The sequence below is a fragment of the Ursus americanus genome, chromosome 8 (assembly GCF_024610735.1).
Source record: "Ursus americanus isolate L20-20 chromosome 8, mUrsAme1.1.p, whole genome shotgun sequence".
Classification (NCBI taxonomy): Eukaryota; Metazoa; Chordata; class Mammalia; order Carnivora; family Ursidae; genus Ursus; species Ursus americanus.
Window position 1 is genome coordinate 16,709,372 of NC_142134.1, and position 20,987 is coordinate 16,730,358.

The 20,987-nt window shown below is 36.8% G+C and overlaps 1 protein-coding gene across 4 annotated transcripts in view; it reads right to left on the minus strand.

The window, feature by feature from the left end:
- The window catches only part of ARHGAP24 (Rho GTPase activating protein 24), a 484,542-nt gene that overhangs the window by 195,931 nt on the left and 267,624 nt on the right, over nt 1-20,987 (minus strand). The window contains exon 1 of one of the 4 annotated variants that reach the window (XM_087864014.1): nt 7,230-7,466. The exons of 2 other annotated variants lie outside the window; for them this stretch is intronic. The gene's annotated coding sequence lies outside the window, so the exon portion shown is untranslated. Of the gene's footprint in view, nt 1-7,200; nt 7,467-20,987 lie in introns of those variants that run through there. One more of the 4 variants, XM_045791087.2, reaches the window with a different exon arrangement.

Here is a 20,987-nt window from a genome sequence, read left to right on the forward strand (position 1 = left end):
AGTCCTCTGACAGAAATAGCTTAGTCTCTGGAGGAAAGCACTAGAGAAGACATTAGCAATCGCTTTCAAAAAACTGGTATCGGATACAAGGGCAAATGGTCAGTGTATCTACCCAAAGTGGAAGGCATATGTCGATTTGGAAAAACTAAATCAATCTATTACTCTAGGATAACATTATAGTGAAATAATATTCCTGGCATACATCTGAAACCCCTTAGTCATTACTCTGTGGAGTATTTTCACTTAAATTTGATTATGTCATTGCATTGATTCTTAAATTCACAGGAAGAGAAGCAATCTGCAAATGAGCAGAGAGCCTGTTGTCAAAAACCTGGGATAGACTCCTGGCTACTCCGCTAGTTTGTTTTGTGACTATAAGGTTGAATCATAAAGAATAAATAAAGACAATCACATAGAAATACTGAATAAAGAAAAGTGTTTATTTGCATCGTGCAAATGTTACTAGAAAAAAAAAGTTTTCCTTTTCTTGTTACCCTTTTTTTGTTGTTGTTGTTTTTTGGTTTTTGTTTTTTCTTTAAGATTTTATTTAAATTCCAGTTAGTTAACATATAGCGCACTATCCATTTCAGGAACAGAATTTAGTGATTCATCACTTACATATAACACCCAGTGCTCATCACAGGTACCCTCCTTAATGCCTATCAACCATTTAGCCCATCCCCCTACCCACCTCCTCTCCAGCACAAGAAAGAATGGGCCAGGAGATGCCTTCCTTTCAAACTGAAATAAAACATCCACTTACTTTAGTTTTACCATCATTTGCGATTGGGCTAAGGTCATTGGTATTATCTGGGTTTAACATTAGAGTAGCTTTCTTGAAAAACAAACAAACAAATTGAACTCATAAAGAATAAACCAGTCTCTTTAAGATTGCCTGGATTGCATTTTTAAGGTATGTTTAGCATAAATCTAATAAAATGTACTCTTTTGAGTACTGGATGAAGGAAGGCATGGAAAGAACACAGAGCACCGTGGCCCCTGGGTGTGTACGGGTTTGATACATGTTAACCGTGATTGGTACATTTATTATACTTCTTTTATGTGAGAAAATGAAGGCTTAGAAATGTTAAAGTCACTCGCATAGGATGATACATGCAAAATGTTGCCAGAGCTGAGCCTCAAATCCTGTAATTCAAATCCATAGGTCCTGCTCTTAACTACTAAGGACTCACTGAAAATTTGGGGTGTGGGAGGGAATATGTACACATATATATAAAAGACATATATACATATATCTTTAAATTGCCAACAGTTTAGAAGATGGACTGGAGTGGCAAAGGATTGGAGTGAGGGAGACCAGGACCAATAAGGAGACACCCGGTTAAGAAGAGATCATTTAATTCTGAGCAAGGTAGTGGTCATGGGGATGAAAAAAAAAGCAAAGACTGTAGATTTTAAAATTCTATAACTGTCACCTGGTTGTATAGGAATTGAGGAAGGAGATAACAGACGAAGGGCTGGTAGGAGTGAGGGAATGATATGGAATTTGAAGTCCTGGAACATCTGAGACAGCCTTGTACTGGGAGCTCTGAGAAGCAGGGGAGGGACAGAAGGTTGTGGGGTCAAGATGGGCCTGGAATCCAGCCCACTTTCCCACCAAGCCAAAGATCCTACCACAAGTGTTGCACATCCAGAGAAAGGAAACCTGTATCATAACTTGTACTAATTGTGAGTTACAAGAGGTCTTGCCAACCAAATCTCTAGATTGGGCTTTAAGACAAAGCCACGGGACTGGATGCAATCTTTTGAGGGAGAAAGTATAAAGGGGGGTGGGGACAGAAAACAAACACAGACACCCGGAGCAAGGAGGTGGGAAGAAGACAGGAGCCCTCTGAAGAAAGTGAAGAAAAGAAAGGTGGAACCGTAAGCTTGTACAAGATCCCTAACACTAAAAGAACTATTTCAAGAAGAGCATGGCGGCAAACAGTATGAATGGCAGAAAGAGCAGAGGTGAGCAATGGCTAAAAAGCTCTGGGTTTAACCATGAATTTGGCCATCCTTAGCAACCTCTGAGAGGTAATTTCAATATTGTGGTAGAAATAAATGCCAAACTGCAAAGAGTTTTAGAGTCAGAGGGAGGTGGGAAAGCAAATACAGAAAAAACCCAAATTTTTCTTGGCATCGGGTAGAGAGCGCTTCGTTGAGAAAGTTGAGTGTTTGTTTGTTTACTGTAGCAGAGGCCTGGCGTTGGTTATGCACTGAGGAAAAGCAAAGGTGCAAGTAAAAGGACATAATTTATGAAGCAAGTCCCGGTTTCATCCTGATAAATATTTTGTTTAAAAGTTCCATAAACACTAGTGGCCCAGGAAATGCTTTAGCAAATACTCATTAACAAAGTGACAGCTACTTAAAAATGTTCCCATAGCTATTATATGTTTATCACCCCGTGTGTCATAAAGACTTCTGGCATGGAATCTTGAGTTCTTTCTTTAGTATGAGAACTCTTCTGTTCCCTGGGGATTTTCAGAGAATAGGGTACATGGTTGACCTCTTACTCAGACAGAAGGAAATTACGCTTTCACCTCTTGCCCCAGAGTAAATTTATCATCCAGTCATTATGTCTGGATGAACATCGAAATTAGACTGAAAGCTGGAAGCCTGGGTTCTACATGAGCAAGATTTCTGGACTTAGTTCCCCTACACTGCAAAAAGAGGGATTTAGACTTGCAGATTTCTAAGTCATTACAATTCTAAGATAACTCAATGAGCAAAAATCACATGTAAATGAATGCTTATTCTTATCCGATGAATGACAGAACACACCGAAACAAAGTAAGTCCCCAACAATGGGGGGGAGCACATTCTGTTACATACGGTATTGCCATAGAGTAGAGTGGACCAGTATGCAGTTGTATATTACTCTTTTCCAAAGTGTTCTGAATAATATAGAAAAAGTTCCTAATAAAATGTTAAATGAAGCAAGGTAGAATCCAAATTTGCAGTTTTAAGCCAATTTTGTAAAAATAAAACAAAACAAAATATTGATACTATATTATATACGCAGATACAGAAAGAAATCTATTAGGAATAGATTATTATTGTTGACAATAATTTATTTCTGCTTTTATATTGTCACTCTCTTCATAAGCATTACAACTGCTAGCTTTCTTGTGAGTTATGTGGGGCATTTTACACCCCAGGTTTGCAGGGAGGTTGTTTTCCTTTCTACTGTATTCGATTCTACTTGTAGGGTTCTCAGGTGTGGAGATGGAGGGCCTACCATGCCGATGCTGTCTTCCCTGCTGGAATCATGCTGTGCAGCAGAGAAGGACCGCAGAACACATATTTGGATTAAACACATTCAAAAGCAAGCAGGTTGGAAAGAGAAGCTAAAGCAAAATGGAAATTGCTCCTTAGAATCATTATTATTATTTTTGTTCGTTTGGAAAGATATCACTGTTTGCCTAGAGCTCTATAACTTACGTAATCTTTAAAAATTACTTCCTAAAATTTTAAGATTACCAAAATAATATTTGGCCTGTAAAGCTTAGACTCAGCCACATTTATCTGTCCTTCTAATATCCTGCTGTTTTTCCCAATAATAATAATAAATCAAATAATAGTAATAAAAGAATATTAACAATATTAGTAAAATAAAATTATTAATAATATCAATAATAATATTAATTTTTAAAAGTGGCATCTGCTTGTAACAAACGAATTATAAATTCCACAATGCCTTCAGCAAAATAAAGGATAGAGGTAAAAGGCTGAGGCCTTCATGTCTTCCAACTCTGCTTGTTAAATTATTACTAACTATAGGCACCTATAGCAATTCATAGATCTAAACTGCTGCTTGCTAACAGGAATTTCCTAATTTATTAATAGTATTGCTTAATGAAGTTTTTATGTTTTAGCATAACCCAACACAGTCAACTAAATAACAAATACTCCAATAATAAAACATGAAGTAAAATATAATGGTTTTAGTATTATTTTTTGTTAATGCCCTTTTAATTAAAGGATTGGAAGTTATATTCATTCAACAGACATTTATTGCATAACTAAAATGAACAAAAAGAATCTTAGTCTTTGACCACATCACCTCTTAAATTGTCCAATTTAGTACATGAAGCAAAGGGCAACATAGAAGAACATACTTGCATCAATCTGAGCATCTTTCCTGAGAGGTTGACATGGAAAATGAACTCAATTCTGATTTTTATGAGGAGAAACCAATCATCTCTTTCTCTGTTCAGCAACTAAAGCAATATTGATAGCTTCTCTTCCTTGTCCACAACCTACAGCATTGGACTTGACAGTTCCTTGAAATGCATACATTTGCTCACCGAATTCTAATTCATGAGGGGCTATGTTCTGAGGCTTCTGGAAAGTCCCACAAGGCTGTGTCAAGAGAGACCCTTATAAAGCACCATCAGTGAATACTAACAGGCTTCTTCCCTTTCTCGTTGTAAAAAGCTCTTTCTCAATGGAAGTCTTCATAAATGTATATTCATCACAGCACTGAGTTTTCAGGAATTTTAAGTTTAGGTCTTGTGAGAGTACAGTTCTCCTTGTAAAATACATATACTTTCATATGTCAGATTTCCTAATTAGGTAAGCCCATGAAAATGACATTTTGATTAACCCGAAAGACTCAAGTATAGTTATAAAACCTTTACTGTATTGACTTAAAATAGCATATTTTCAATTTTAAAGAGTTATGTTTCAATTGGAATAACATTTTATTTTAAAATAACCCATACCATTTAACCGAAAGAATGAGGGAGCCAAAATGAGCAAAATCTCTAGATTTTAGATGATGCTTCTAAACTCATGGGGACCCTAAATTCAAGGTTGCAGACAAAGGCAGTCCCTAAACTCATGGTTTCAAACATAAAAGAGTTTGTCATTTACACCATGAGATACTTTAACACCCAGTAACAATTTCTACAGTGATTAGATGAAACTTGTATTTAAAAAATAGCATGAGCAAAAACGGCCTCTAAGACAAAAGTCCTCACACAGAATTCTAAATAAAGCTACTGTATGGTCAAGTCATTAGTAATGGATTACTTAAAGCTGGAATTTAGAATTGCCCTGGACTCAGTTTAGCGCTTTATGTATTTCTCTAATATGTCCAGTTTTCATTTTTTTCATGCGTCAAGTGGGATTAATTATCAAGATCACTGAGAAACCAGTGATTCCTTTTGCTCTGCAGTGCACAACATAAAAAAATACTGAATGGTGAGAAAACATATATTCTGCTACAAAATTCAAAATTCGGCTTCATTATATTTTCAACTTAAAAGAAATTGTGAGTAAGTGAGGCTACAGTTAAAGAAATCAAGACATTACTGAGACAATTGAAAAATATATCTTTTCTCCTTAAAGCATAGTCACCACACAGAAGAACTGCTTGGGCTAGATGATGAGTATTTTTTCCTCTTCCCTAACTCTTTCCTACAAAGCATTATGATGCTGTTTCTCAGATGTGCATGCGTGTGAATAGCACATGTGTAAATGGAACTAAAATAAAATACTTAGTACTTGATTAATATTAAGTCTGCCCCTTGAGATGTGGTTAGTCACTGATTCCTTGACACATACCTCCAGTAACTTCATAAAAAGGAGAACAAACACTTTCTGTATCTGATGCAGTAATTGCCTTCCTTATCCCAGAGTCACTTCCATGGCAACTTCTGCTACAGAACACAACTAAGAACTTGGACACAAACCGAAAGTCTCCTGAGCACCTAAAATAGGTGTCACTGTGTCTATGCCCTTTGGCACGTGCACTTCCCTCATAAGAGAATCTCTTGGGCCCTCAAATAAAATTACTGCTTCTCATGCCTTCCATAATTTTTTATAAACTCTTTTTTTTCCTGGTTTTCTTGTGCACAGCACAAAAGAAATAATAATTATAAAGACGTGGTTGAGGTTGAAGGGTGTCGTTAGAAGAATGCAAACTGTCCACACCCATAAGAAGTCACACTTTCATATGGATGCTGGACACAGGAAGAAAAAAGTCCTATAAAAATGATACGTTTTTAAAAAGCGTAGTGATTACGTGACCTCTTGACATAAGAAGTAATAGCCTTACACACCACAAAATAGGCCCCCAACGTATCATTACATTATAAAATAATTCTACAATGTATATCCATGATGAGAAGGCAGGGTAATTCAGAGAATGTTAAACTGAATTAAGTTCCCTCCAGAGAGATCTCAAAATATATACTGGATCTCAGAAAGTGAACTATCCAAAAATGGCTAAATTCTTTCTAAGACTTCTGGAGTTTTCCATGGTAAACTTGTAAGCTTCACTTTTTGGAAAATCCACAAATGTAGAACTCCTTAATTGTCTCATTATTTGTTTATTGACCAGCAGCTAGAATTATATATTAGTTAGTCATGCGTCCGGGAAAAGAGTGACACTGCAGATAATAGTGGTTCCCTTCTGTCCACCCCACTGCCATTTTGGGCTATCCCCCTTCTGCTCTGAGAGCCTCCACAGCTCAGTGATTTGAGTTCTTGGAAATGTTGTCCATTTAAGGTGGATGAGCTTAAAGAAGATAAACTTCATAAGAAAATTTTTTTTAAAAAGGCTTGCCAGAATTTTTTTAAATAAATGGAAACAGAGGGAAGGAGTGGTTAAAATGAACAATTAACGACAGACGTAGATTCGAGGTAAAATCCTAATTCAAAATTGTGAGTTTTCCAGGTCTGATCCCCCAAGTTGTGATGAGGTCGACGAGCCTTCCCCGAGTCAGTTTAGAGCGCCTGGAGCTGCTGTGTCTTGGTCCTTCTATCTGATTGGCTCTAAACTGGTTCTATACTTCAGTCCAACATGAATTAACTTATCCCTCCCCCTCAGTCAAGAGCATTCTGCACATTCCGTCATATTACAGCATATCTTTCTTTATCCGACACAAAAAACAAAACATAAAACCTTACCCATGACAAGATACAAAAAAGGACAACGCTAAACTAAGCTTCAAAATAAAATAACAACAACGACCATTAGGTTCCTGAAAACAAAACAAAACAAAACCAAATCCCAGTAGCTTCAAATATCAACAGCCACAAAACAATACAGCGAAGAAACTAAGGTATTTTAAAGAGTGTGTTTTCTCTCAGAATAGAGGCGAGGTGGGGGGAAAGGTCAAATGACCAGGGAATACTTGTGCCCAAAGTAAATAAACCCTGAAGGAGATTTCAATGAGTAAAAAACAGTACCTTATAAGTAACTGGTCTTGTCTACTCACAGCTGTTTCCAGTGCCGACTCTTGTTTAACTGTCTACTGCGTTCAGTTTAAAGTTAATTCTGTTGGCAAAAAAGTACAGAGCTTGTCTGGAAAATGCTGTTTGGACATAAACCATTCCTTTCAAAGCTGTAGTAGCTATATTTAAGTTTTCTTGTAGAGAGGGATATAAACCTTTCCTGTAGCTAACTTTCTTCCTCCTCCCGCCCCTCAGACTTAGTCAGTGTCCTCCTATCCCATATATTGAAGAAAGAGACAGAGAGGGGAGGAAAAAAAAAAAAAAAGAACCAGGAAATATACCTTAAATAACGTAGTAGTTGAGCATTTGGAAAAAGACACACACACAAAAGAATAAGAACCACAGAAAGCATATCAGGATCTTAAATATAATTTAGCCCAATGCCCTCACTTCATAGATGAGGAAACTGATACCCAGAGAAAATATGATTTGTACAAGGTCATTCGCATAGCTAATTAATGCCGCAGCTAAGAATAGTTACCAGGTTTCACAACTTCTAATTCAATGTTCTTTCTACTACACTGTACCCAAAGAGAAGTGGTTTACCTTTCCCCTGTGTAACCTTGTATAATACCCACAGGAGTTGGCAGGGAACAGTAACACAATTACACTGTGTGAACCATCTATTCTCAGAGAAAATATTTTACTCCACTTTAAAATCCTTAATACTGAAAGTTTCTCTATAATGCCCAACTTCTTGTATATTTAGGAAATAATCTTACCCTTTGTTGATTTTCCATAATATTTTTTATGTCTCAGGACGCTGACATCCTTTAGTCCTTACAGAGGACTATAACGGATGGTGCTATGACAGGTGTTATTAATTTTAATATATTTTTTTAAGATTTTATTTGTTTATTTGAGAGAGAGCAAGAAAGACAGCACAAGCCAGGGGAGAGGCAGAGGGAGAGGGAGAAATGGACTCCATGCTGAGCAGGGAGTCTGATGTGGGGCTGGATCCCAGGAACCTGGGATCGTGACCTGAGCCGAAGGCAGACGCTTAACCGACTGAGCCACCTAAGCGCCCCTCATATTTCTACCCAGTATCAGCAATATTGAACTAGAAACACATTATTATTACCACAGATCCCTATTTCTAATTTGTCGAGATTTTTTTTTACCATACATGCAAGTTTATTCTTGTTATTATTAATTACGTGTTTTATTAAATAAAAGAGCAGCTCAATATTTTTATTTGGTGTCTTTCATGTAACATTTCCTACTTATATATAAGGAAATTATTTTTCTCTGACTGAAGGAGTGATATTGTTATTACAATATATTTTTTAAATTTTCCTTTCTATAATGCATCCATTCATTCATTCATGTAATTATTTAACAAATATTAATTGAACATTTATAAACCTACCTCATCCTTCCCTTGTGGAATATAGTAACAAGCAATAACTTTTTAGATAAGTGCATAGTTGTCAAATAAAATCAATGGGCTTACTTAAGAAGTAAGGCCAATTTTCTATAACTATCTTTTTATCCATTCTCACGTTATAAGCATGTGCCTCAAATTTATTTACATTGTCTCCATTGAGTTGCCCACTCTCAACAACATCCATCCTAGGGTCAGATAAGTCAAAATATGAAATGGCCCAGATCGAAATTGCTCTGGGCACTATTAATCTTTCTCTTTGATCTGACTCCTTAAACTACTGAAGGCAAATCTACATTACAAGCTACAATTTAAAGACACAATTAGCAAATGCTCAGACCATTCAAAACCCATTTTCAAATTGTGACACATTCTTTAGTTCAGAAATTCAGTTTGGTTTTGATATTGCCCATCTACTTTTAAAATGATATTGTTGGCTAATTGAACATAATTAAAAAAATAAAAATAAAAAATCAAATAAATAAAATGAAATGATATTGTATCTACTCTTGCCCTGATCTCTGGAAGAAAACAGTGCAACGTGACTAAATGATTATAAAAGTATTGTTTTAAGTGATAATTTGTTTTTTGAAACATATTTTCCAAAATGTTGAGTAATTAATAGGTTCTGTATCAATTTTCTAACCATGACAAATAAGCAACTGATTCAAAGTACATAAATTAACTTGAGAAAGAAATCTTATAAACCATACTTTATACTTTTTGACACAATGGCAGGATCCTAATCTCCTTCCATTCTCAATCGATTTTGTTTAACTGAGCTCTGTGCAAAGGTAAATCCCAAAGACATCAACAGCTACATTTATATAGAACACTAATAGGTCAAGTACGATTGGAGTCTGACACTCTGATATATATGACTTGGATTTACTAAAAGTATTCCTATTTTTCTTTTACCTCTTAAACTTTACTTTTAATTTGAACATTTTGCCTTTGTCTGTTAGAAGGAACAGGAAGGAAATCTGAGTAAACCTTGAAAGAGAGATAGGCTGTGAGGAGAGACACAGAGATTTAGCCGGAATGAGTCAGGCTGATTCAGGGTTGTGGATTGGACTCAGGAAGGAAGGTGTAAAGAGAAGTCACATACAGGCAGGTTGTTTGGAACAGAAGTGGGCTGAGCCACAGACAACAGATTATAGGTATTAAATGCAAGAACCAAAGTCTCTCAAAATAGGTTAAGCAAAGAGGGAACTAGCAATTTTGGTGACCAGTGCCAACAACAGGAAATTGGTCCTCCAACATACTTTGTAATTCATGACATGGTTTGTTTCTCCCCGTTGGAAGGGAAGCATGTGCTGTCAATATGTGAATTCGAGCACAATCTAAAATAACACAGTGACATACAACCATTAAAAAAAATTGTCCCTCTATATTTAGGTCCCTTGGACATACTCCAGGTTGCCCTACTCTGGGCATGCTCTGGATCTTAGAATCCTAGCATAGTTTAGTGGAGACTAGTTACTGTGTTATGAAGCCTGGATGTGTGGAGTTGAATTTCACTGATGGGAGAGGTACTTACAGCAGAGGTGAAATCCAGGGCAGACCATATTAACACAGGCAAGACAGTCAGAGTTCTCTTAACTCTTGATCTCCTCTCAGTTTCCAGGTTTACAGTAACACTAGAGGAAGGCTTTTACTAAGGAATCCCAGAGAGCTCTTTTGTGATAGCAGTGAAGGAAAGTGACTGCATGAACAGCTACTGGGTTGTAATGTTCTGTGCTTGGGAGGAGATATCATACATGGAAATTTTTAATAGTCCCAGGGAACCATGCACATAAAAATCTCAAGCATCAACTCTCTTCAACTCAAGCTCATGCTTACTTTGTTGCCCGTCTCCTCTCAAAAGCCATTCTCCTCACAGCAGCCAGGATAACTATTCCCCACGTTATACCATCTGATAGTTTCCCATAATTCCTCTGCTGCACACCTTCCAATGGTTTCCCATTATCCCATTTCATGGCCTCTAATAGTTACCCATCATTCCCCTGTACCTCCCCAGAAAAAAGATTTCCTGACCACTCTACCTGATCAACTCCTCCTCCCCTTACATACACACACTCTCTGCCCCATGTTTCTATTTTAATTGTTCTTCATAGCACTTACCACTATCCGAAATTATCTTAGGTTCGTCTACGGCCGTACCACCCTGAACGCGCCCAATCTCATCTGAAATTATCTTAGTTTCTTTTTGTATTTATTCATTCAATTAGTCAGTTTAAGTATGTTTACTGGATTTCCTGTAGAATGAGTTTTATAAATCAGAAATGTGTTGGAAGTTATAAATAAGATCAGAAACATAATATTTAGGCTTTTTTTTTTTTAAAGATTTTATTTATTTATTTGACAGAGTGAGACAGCGAGCGGGAGAGGGAACACGAGCAGGGGGAGTGGGAGAGGAAGAAGCAGGCCCCTAGCAGAGGAGTCTGATGTGGGGCTCGATCCCAGAACGCTGGGATCACGCCCTGAGCCGAAGGCAGACACTTAACGACTGCGCCACCCAGGTGCCCCAATATTTAGGCTTTTTAAACCACATTATCCCTAGTATTCAGAACACTGTCTACTAGAGAATATATATTTGACCAATATTTCTTGAATGTATTAATTATATTTGTTGCCTGGGTTACTACTCTTCAATCAACAAACATCCCAAAAAAGTCCACAAGTATGAAGGCAAAGACTAACATACCTCTGCAACTGACTGAACTCTGCAAGTCTCCCTGTGGCTCAAGCAGCTAGGCATCGCAGGAAACAAGGGAAGAGCCCCTGCTGGGCTCTAGGAGGCTGCATCTATACATGGTGCCTCGAAACCCTTGAGTTTTGTTGACACAGAGGCCGCCATATACCCTTGAGTTGCTAGGAGGTCCTAAGAGTTTCTGGACATCTCCTCTGTTTCCTGAACTCGATAGTCGTGGCCCTTATTGGAATAGCAGATATCCTAAAGCTAATTCTATCCTTTCCAGGTGGTTTCAAGAAACTACTCTCAGCTGCCAGCTCTTCAGAAGCAGGAGCTAAATCCTTGCATTCACAGCATATGTTTTTTAAATGAAAAAAGGGACAGACTAAATAATTTCAGAGAAGTGAGCTCACAGATAATTTAATCTTCCATCTCGGTTCTCCTCCACGCTGACTCAGAGCTCTCCAGCAAGCTGTAAATTAGATTTCCTCTCCCGTCTCATGTCCTACTGCTTCCTAATTACCTGTTCTCGTGAGTCAGCCTCTCTGGGTCCTGTGGCTCAGACACACTGTGGGATAACGTGACTGGCTTAGCAGACTTTGGGTTCTGCCATATCAGAAAGGTGGCTTATGTGAAGGCAGGCAAAGACAGGGTGGATCTTTGTTGGAAAAAAACAACTTTCCCCCAAACACCATTGCAGCTGTCCCCCCCTCCCCCAGGACACACCAAGGTAGAGGAAATCTCTTGTCTGAACACTACTGCAGCTTGATAGCAAATAACAACATTTTAAAATCATTTTTGAAAGAAATGCCCTTTTATTATGGTACTGATCGCATATTAATCTAGGTACACAGGTGGTATTTAGTGAGTCAGTGAATCAAAGCTACAAATATTTAATGATTGTCTTCTATTGACAAGGCTCCGTGCCAGGTAATGAGGTTCATATAATTATTCCTTGTTATCTCAAGGGACAGTATTTCTTTATCCAGAATACAAATTTCTCCAGGAAAATAAGGTAAAATTTCTTCTTTCCTCTTTTCTTCCTTTCTTTCCTTCCTTCAATCTACCAAAAGCCAGATTTAATTGAATCCAAATAATGTGATGTGTTTGGGTATAAAGAAAAAGACAAAATCCAATGTCAGGAGGGTTACCCTTTGGAAATGAGGAATTTACAGACTACTGGGGAGATTGGCACATTACCGGAGAGCACATCAAAGCAGCATGCAATCAAGATGGGAAGTAAGCAAAGAAGGCTTTTTGAGAAGATGAACCAAGGCACATTCTGAATGCAGGAGAGGGAGAGGATTAACGTTCCAGGCAGGAGATAGGGCACACTTGGGTCACTTCAAGAATTTCTATAGAGCTGGAATGTAGAATGAAAGACATAGACTAATAGACGAAATATGTAGAAGGAAATATAGGCAAAAGGCTCAGGAATTTGTTTTTTATCCCACAGGCAATGGCGAAGCTACCGAAACATTTTAAACAGGGGATACTTTGTTTTAAGAATGCTAAGTGGAGAAAGAATTTAGGGACAGGTGGTCTGAAGGACTAGACTACTTAAGAGGTTCTTTCTTTATTCAAGTAAGACACTGTGATGGTCTGAAATTAGGCAGTAGAGACAGAGAGACCCCAAAGACAGGCACCAAAAGATATTTACATTTTTTTCACAGGTAGGAAGATGTGAGAAAGCCAAAATCACTTCCAAAACCTCTATAAAATCATTACAGAAAAATGTATCCACTATTAGAACTGCCTGGAACTGTAGTAAGTTCTCATTATATAAGTCAGTTCTCCCCATTCACAGATGAGGAAATGGAAGGATCAGAATTGAAAGACAGAGAGCAACATTTGAACTCATGTCCATCTGACTACAAAACCCATATTCTCTAAACTAAATTGCCTGGCCCTTTGAGGAGATCATAAATTTTGGATGCTTCTTAAACTTAGACTTAAAGAAGTTGTTTGGAATATAATTTGGAAGCATCTTAAGAGATTCCTTAGGCAAAACTGTTTAGGTTTTCCAGGTATGAGCATGTTCTAATTTGAGATCCAACACACAAACAATTGGATTTGTGTTGTTTCTATGGAAAAACACATTTAACTACCCTGCAAAGCACAAATCCTTCATCAAATTCCTCTTGATAATTTATTTTTAATTTAATTTATATTTATATTTATAGTTAATTTAATGATTTTTAAGCCTGGAACATTTATTCACACTCTATATTAGGACAACCAGTTGAAACCAAAATGAAAGTGGACTTGGCAGATACTCTAGTTCAATCAAGTCAAATATTGAGTTTTGAATAGGATGGCGTTTGAAAGATTAATCAGTTTCAGTGAATCTTGGAAGGCAAGAGGTACAATTCGTAAGACACTGAAAATAGGAAGGGACAGACATAGCTCAAGCAGGAGAAAATGCTGAGATTTGCCTGAAAGTTGGAGGAGGAAAAGTCCTTCCCTAGCATATTTTACATTCACTATGAGTAGGATAACCATACAATTTAGTATCCAAACCTTGACTCTTGAGGGTAAAAGGAGATACTGTTATTAATTACAACAGGATAGTAGATAAAAACCGGGACGCTTACAGGCAAACATGGATGTACATCACCTTCGTAGAGGATGACATTAAACCTGACCTTCAGGAGATGGTAGCATCAAGAATGAGGTCACAGGTTTTAGAGTAACTGGCCCCTAAAGTGAGGCAAGACAAGAAAAGTCAAGAATTCTTACACAACTTGGACAAGGTGTTTAATAGATATACAAAGGCCAGATCAACTGAACCATTTAAGATATATTAATTAATTTAGTTCCATAGTTTATTTTATTAGAAAATGATATGTAAAGATGAAAAATGGCCCTTCATTATAAGATAGTCACAGATAACAGGTATACAGTGTTTAGTCTCTTATATAATGTATTCACATAAAGATTTTCCATAAAGTACAAATATGTTGGTATAGATGTGTGCTCCTAGCTATTTTGATTATTTAAAAATAAGCACAGACTTTATTTTTCAATGTATTAAGCATCAGTGACTCAATACTATTAAACACCAAACTGAATCAAATCTCAGTCCACTCACCCGCCCCACTCCTGAATTCTTTCCAGAGTTGAGGACATCCTTCCTCATATGGCAAGATTCCTTCTGAGGCTAGACAAAGGGAAGGATGGGCATAGCGTGGGAAGCAAACATTCCCAGGGAGAGACAGAGATATCAGCCAAAATTAATTAGGATTCCAACCTTGATTCTGTCAGCAACTAGCTGTGTGACCTTGGACAAAACACTTGACTCCATCGAGACTTGGGTTTCTCCTATATAAAATGAGAGGATTTAAGAAGATTACCTTGGAAATTCTTTCGGATATGAAACTTGACTATTCTCTGAGATAATTATCTCCCATATGTTTTAAATTTGCTTAACGTTTACTTATCTGTGAGGTCTGGGAAGATATCTGTTGCATCATAAAGAAATTAAAACAGCCAGTTATTGATGAAACAATGTAATGGTAACAATAATATTTTTTTTAAGACTCCCAAGAATATAAACATAGGCAGTGGGGAGACGTTTCATTTTTTAGGAGGACAATTAAAATTTTCTTAGGAGAAAAGTCATCAGATATAAAATGCCAAACCACATTGTGCTTAATAATTTTTAAATATTCAGCTTATATGGGCTCCCAAAACACACAAAGGATCAAGCTTTCTGAGTTCATACAAAAAAAGGATATCTTCTGGAAGTGTAAAGTGACTGTCGTTTTTCACGAGGAAAGAATGAATCCACATTTACTATATAAGAATGTTGGAAATGAATAAAGGAGGCACCTCCCTGGTCTGTAATCTTTGACAAGTCCCTAAATACACAAGTGTGGCTCAGAAAATAATGAAAACGAATTGCCCATCAATCCTCTGCTGTTGGACCTCAAACTTTAATGCAACCAAATATAAGGAAGCTGGACTTTTTCCTCATATTATTTTGATTATTTTTCAATGCAGAAAGTAATATGTTTCTTTATTTAAAAAGCCCACATGCAATAAAAAGTATGTAATGTAAAATTTAAGTTTCCTACCCACTCAATCCTCTCCAATACTATCCTTTATTCTTTTCTTGTTTTTTTTTTTTAAGATTTTATTTTTTATTTGACAGAGAGAGAGAGCGCGCACAAGCAGGGGGAGCAGCAGGCAGAGGGAGAGGGAGTAGACTCCCCCATTGAGCAGAAAGCCTGATGGGGTGGCTCCATCCCAGGACGCTGGGATCATGACCTGAACCAAAGGCAGATGCTTAACCAACTGAGCCACCCAGGCGCCCCTCCAATACTATTCTTTAGGATTAGCCACTATCAATAATTCACTCTGTATCCACTCAGATTATCTCTCTCTTCACATACATGTACATTTGCACACATACATACACATGTATATCCACAAATCTGGTCTTGAAAAAGAAAACAGTATCTTCCTTTGCTCTAATATTTGGCACAGTTATTAAATTTGTTCATCTTTAGACAAGCAAGCAAGTATAATAATAAATGTGTCTTCTTTTCCTGTCACAAAAATCTCTCTCTTCCATCCTTAAGCCCTTGGACTACTCTGTACAATTTATCAGGTGGCTAAGAAAAATAAGTGCAATATCTTACTGGCAGTCAAGACGCTTAGCAAGATGAGTACCTAATAAATGTTTACTGATTTGAATGAATGGATGAGTCACACCAAAGACCATAATCTCACCAATGGGGGAGAAGCTTCTAGGAAATAACCACATGAGAATTGGCATTCCTAGTATCCACTCCTCTTTATATCAGGTGTCAAGAATTGCTTCTTTGAATGTCTTGTAATCATCGCTTCTGCATGAGGAAGTGTCTGCTTCAAACTTGAATAATGTATTTTTCATCATTGCTATATGACCACTAAGCCATCAAAAGTCTGACTTGAATAGATCCCCTCCTTCATCATAAATTAGTCTCTGTGGTATCTCCTTCATTATTTTAATCAACACTTTATTGGGTCTATTAACGTCAGTTGGCTTGTTGAATGTAGTGTCTGAGATTAAGAGATGCCAGTGCATTTTTCCCATAGCCTTTCTGGAAACAAACAAACAACCCCATTACCACAGGCCAGCCTTTAGCTAGCACCTGCTGAACTGGTAAGATAATTCCCAGCAGTTTTAATTTATCCAGAAAAATCATTTTGTTTTTCTTAGAAATTTTAGTCTATGTATTCTTATTCAGTTTGGAAACGACACTGGATAATTCCTTGGTCTTGCAATGAACTTCAACTCTGATTTTTTTCTTCACAATGAATCTATCATTATCTATTTTCGTACAGTATTCCCATGAGAGACCATGTAGTTCATTTACATGGACAGGTGTCACTGGAATTTGTTGTAGAATGTTAGAGTGCTTCCACTCTTTAAACTTCATTTGTTATTGGGAAGTAGATGAAATTTAAAGACATAAGAACAGATTAGACTGCCAGAAGAGAGAGTGTAGGTAGAAAAGACGAACAAAGACTGGGATCTATGTTCTCCAATGACATGTTAGGAGGACTAGTATGTGTGTATAGTTTATAAATATATGAATGAAACATACATGCCTTAGGATATACTGTTCAGTGAAAAACTTTGGAGATGCCCATTTTCACTCGGATGGATACACAAACAAATAATCGTGTAAAAATGGAAGGGCTATGATATAGGCATGAGGCATCATTATGTTTTTGTAACTTTGTATTTTGGCATGATTTCAAACTTACAGAGAGATTATAAGAATACCACAAACAAAACCCATATACCCTCTACCTAGATTTACCAGTCTTCATCTATCAATCTAAGTATATGCGTACTATTTTTTTCTAAATCACCGAGAGTAAGTTGGAGACAGCACACAGTGCTTATTTCCCAAGAACAAGTTATTTTTTTTCTTACATAGCTTCAGGGTAATTCTCAAAATTATGAAATTTTCTTACATAGCTTAAGGGTAACTCTCAAAATTATGAAATTTAACATTGATAGACTATTATTCATCTAACCAACCCACAGTCCATATTCAAATTTATAAGTTGTCCCACCAATGTCCTTTATAGATATTATTTCTCTCCATTTGGGGATTGAATACATAGTCACACATTGCATTTAGTGTTATTTTTCTATATTCTCCTTTAACCTGGAACAATTCCTCAACCTTTCTTTGTCTTTATTGATCTTGAACTTTTTTAAGGATACAAATAAATTATTTTTAGACTGTACTCAGTTTGGATTTGCCTAATATTTCCTCATGACTAGATTTGAGTTATGCATTTTTCACAGAAATGCCAAAGAAGTAATGTTGTGTCCTTCTCACCACATCATATCTGGAGGCATATGATGTCAGGTTGCCCTGATATTAATAAAGTTAAGTCTGATCCATTTTTTTAAATATACTCTTATCTAGTAGTGTTAGCATCCATGCAACGTTCTAACTCTTTCCTTCCTTCTATTTTTATTAGTTGGCATTCTATCGTAAGAAAGAGATTTCCTATCACACCCATTTATTTATTTAGATTAATAACTAATCTATGGATTTTAATTTATTAAATTGTTTTATTGAATTGGTCGATTATTTGTTATGTACTTTAATACTCAAGTAATTTCAAATTAGGCCAGTGAGAACATTTCAGGCCGGCTCCTCTGTCCTTTTGCTAGGTCATTATCATTCTTTGAACACTTCCTTATTTCTGGTGCATCAAGCTGTGTCAGGCTTCGCTATACTTTCCCTATCTCAGACTTAAATCAGTCTTTCCACCTTGATTTATTTTAATTGAGAATGGCATTTAGAAACCAAGTGCTGAACACTTATGCCACTGCTTCCAGACCCTTCTACCATGCAGAGCTAGGAAAAAAATATTTTTTAAATATATGTGCACACACACACACACAATCACACTGTTTCTTTTATTTATTTATTTTTTTTGATCCTATGTTTGGAGCATTTACAATGTGACTGGATTCTCAGGTTAAAAAATATGGGAGATAGTCATTTATACTTCCTCCCATTTTCCCTCTCATCTTCTCTTGTATTTTTTATATATTAATACTCACAAAATATTAAGAATAAAGTTATATCTGCTTTCTGCTCCATAACCCTATCTTTACCAGTGTTTAATCTTAGTCCTGTAGTAATATAATGTCACTGTGAGAATTTTATCACACATTTCCATTCTTGAGTTTTTTATTTTGATTTAGTTTTGGTTTCATCAAGTTCACATTTGAGCAATTTTTTCGAGAAGGCATAGGCATTGTATAATTGAGAATATTCTCTTACTGCCACTTGCCTGGATACATTTTTATTCATATCCCTTTAGTATCCTCACAACTTCCAGTGTTTTCTGGCACTCAAAATTACTGTGAAGAAGTCTGAGATAGTCCTGCTTTGTTTTGTTTTCCCTTCTATGTAATTTGATTTTATCATCTTCATGCCAGTAGAAGTTTTCCTTTTCCCTTGACGCTACATAACAAACCTATGATTAGGTATCCTATGGTTTTTTTGTTTATTTGTTTAAAGATTTTATTTATTTATTTGAGAGAAAGTGAGAAGAGCATGAGCAAGGGGAAGAGAGAGAAGCAGGCTCCCTGCTGAGCAGAGAGCCTGATGCAGGGATTGATCCCAGGACTTCGGGATCACTACCCAACCTGAAGGCAGCTGCTTCACTGACTGAGCCACCCAGGCGCCCCAGGTATCCTATGTTTTATGTCAATTTGATGTGCCCATTTAATCTGCAGATTCAGGTACTCCTTTTATTCTACTTTTTTCTTCCATTATGTCTTTAAATATTTTTCCTAGTCTGTTTATTGGTTTTTTGCACTTCCGAGATCCTGATTGTCTCCTTGTCTGTCATCTTTTCACTGATTATTCTAATTTCTGTGTCTCTCCTCTGCTTTCACCACAATAATTTCAGGTATTTCTTTCCTTCACACCAGTGATCTCATCTACAGTTCTCTTGCTATATTTCTTGATTCTAAGTTATTTGTTCTAACTTACTTAGATTTACAAAGGTCCTTTTAATTTCTCAATCTGACTCCCCAACTCAGAAGCATTTTTTTGTGTTGTTTATTATTCTGTCTTAGAGTTCATATCTATGGAATTCATGGTTTCTTTGGGTAATACATTTTCTTTTATAGCATTGGATACTTACGGGGGCCTTTAAATTTCTACCTTGTCTTTTTCCTATTGTTAGATTTTTTTTTTCAATCTTCATTTGGCATGCTATTATGATTGGCTTGCATCTTTCTTTTTTTGTTTTTAATTATTTTATTTTTTATTGTTCTGATTTCACTGTAGTGTGTTATGTTTGCAGGTTGTCATGCCAATGCATTTCACTTTGCTCATAGTTAACACAGTAGCCACAGCAAAACAGTGTTTCTTCTCTGAGACTGTGATGGTGAATCGCTTTGACACCCTCCCCACCTTGTAAGAACACTGTTTATCTTTCCTTTAGAGCAAAGACCATTCTTCAGGAGTTGGTACATTTCTTTGGCTGCACTCTCAGAGTATCTTTAGATTTTCAAGTTTAGAGCAATTTTTCTCAACAGCTACCTCCAAGGCCACATTATAAACAAATGTTAAAAATGTAAGCAGCATAGCATTACATAGACAAACATGCGGTGTGCTCTCCAACTCACACAACAGAGAAACATTTGCCAGACAAAAACAACGATAATAGAATTTAGCTCCTACCAAGAATGTCATAGTTTGGGAAGAGTCTCTCTTTCTCTCCATAATCATATTTGGCATTTACTAAAAGTATCAGCTAGAAATAATTTACTGCTGCCCTGAATAAAATATAATGCTGAAATTTGAAAACTTTTTTTCCCTCTCTTCTTGAATCACTTGCCCCTGTATGGCGATCTATATGCCAAAAAGCAGTTTAATTTTTCTTCTTCCCTCCCAGGTTCACAGGTAGGCTTTGTTACTGTTGATGTTGAGATGCTCTGTTCAAGTCTCCAGTGCTTTTGATGTGTACAGATAAGCGTTCTCTGTCTTCCACAGGAACGCTAGACACTATGCTGTAGTCTCAGAGCATTAGTAATAAAGGGGACGAAGCACTCACGTTTGAATGTGTGATGTGTGTGTGTGTGTAATGGCCACATAATACGTACATAACAAACACACACAAAAATTCTTTAAAAACACATATCTATATGGGAATGGACAGTAGGAAGCAGTGTAACCTGAAGAAACATTTAAATTCATTCAAAATCAAAACATTAAAATATTATTATCTGAAGAGTTGATCTAGGAAGGCTAAGCACACCATTTAAAACTATTTTATGGGGTACCTGGGTGACTCAGTTGGTTAAGCGGCTGCCTTCAGCTCAGGTCATAATCCCACAGTCCCGGAATCGAGCCCCACGTTGGGCTCCCCGATCAGCAGGGAGTCTGCTTCTCCCTCTCCCTCTGCTCTTCCACCCACTTGTGTTCTCTTTCTTGCTCACTCTCTCTCAAATAAATAAATAAATAATCTTTAAAAAAACCTGTTTGTTAAACATTAAAATTCTGAGAAAGTCTTTGTTTGAATTTGAGAAGCAGAAAAAGGCAAGTGGATTCACTGTAGTTTGCTTTTCATAAGTTAGAGCTAATGAATGACATTCCTGACTTCTTGTCTAGTAGGAAGCACTTGGCC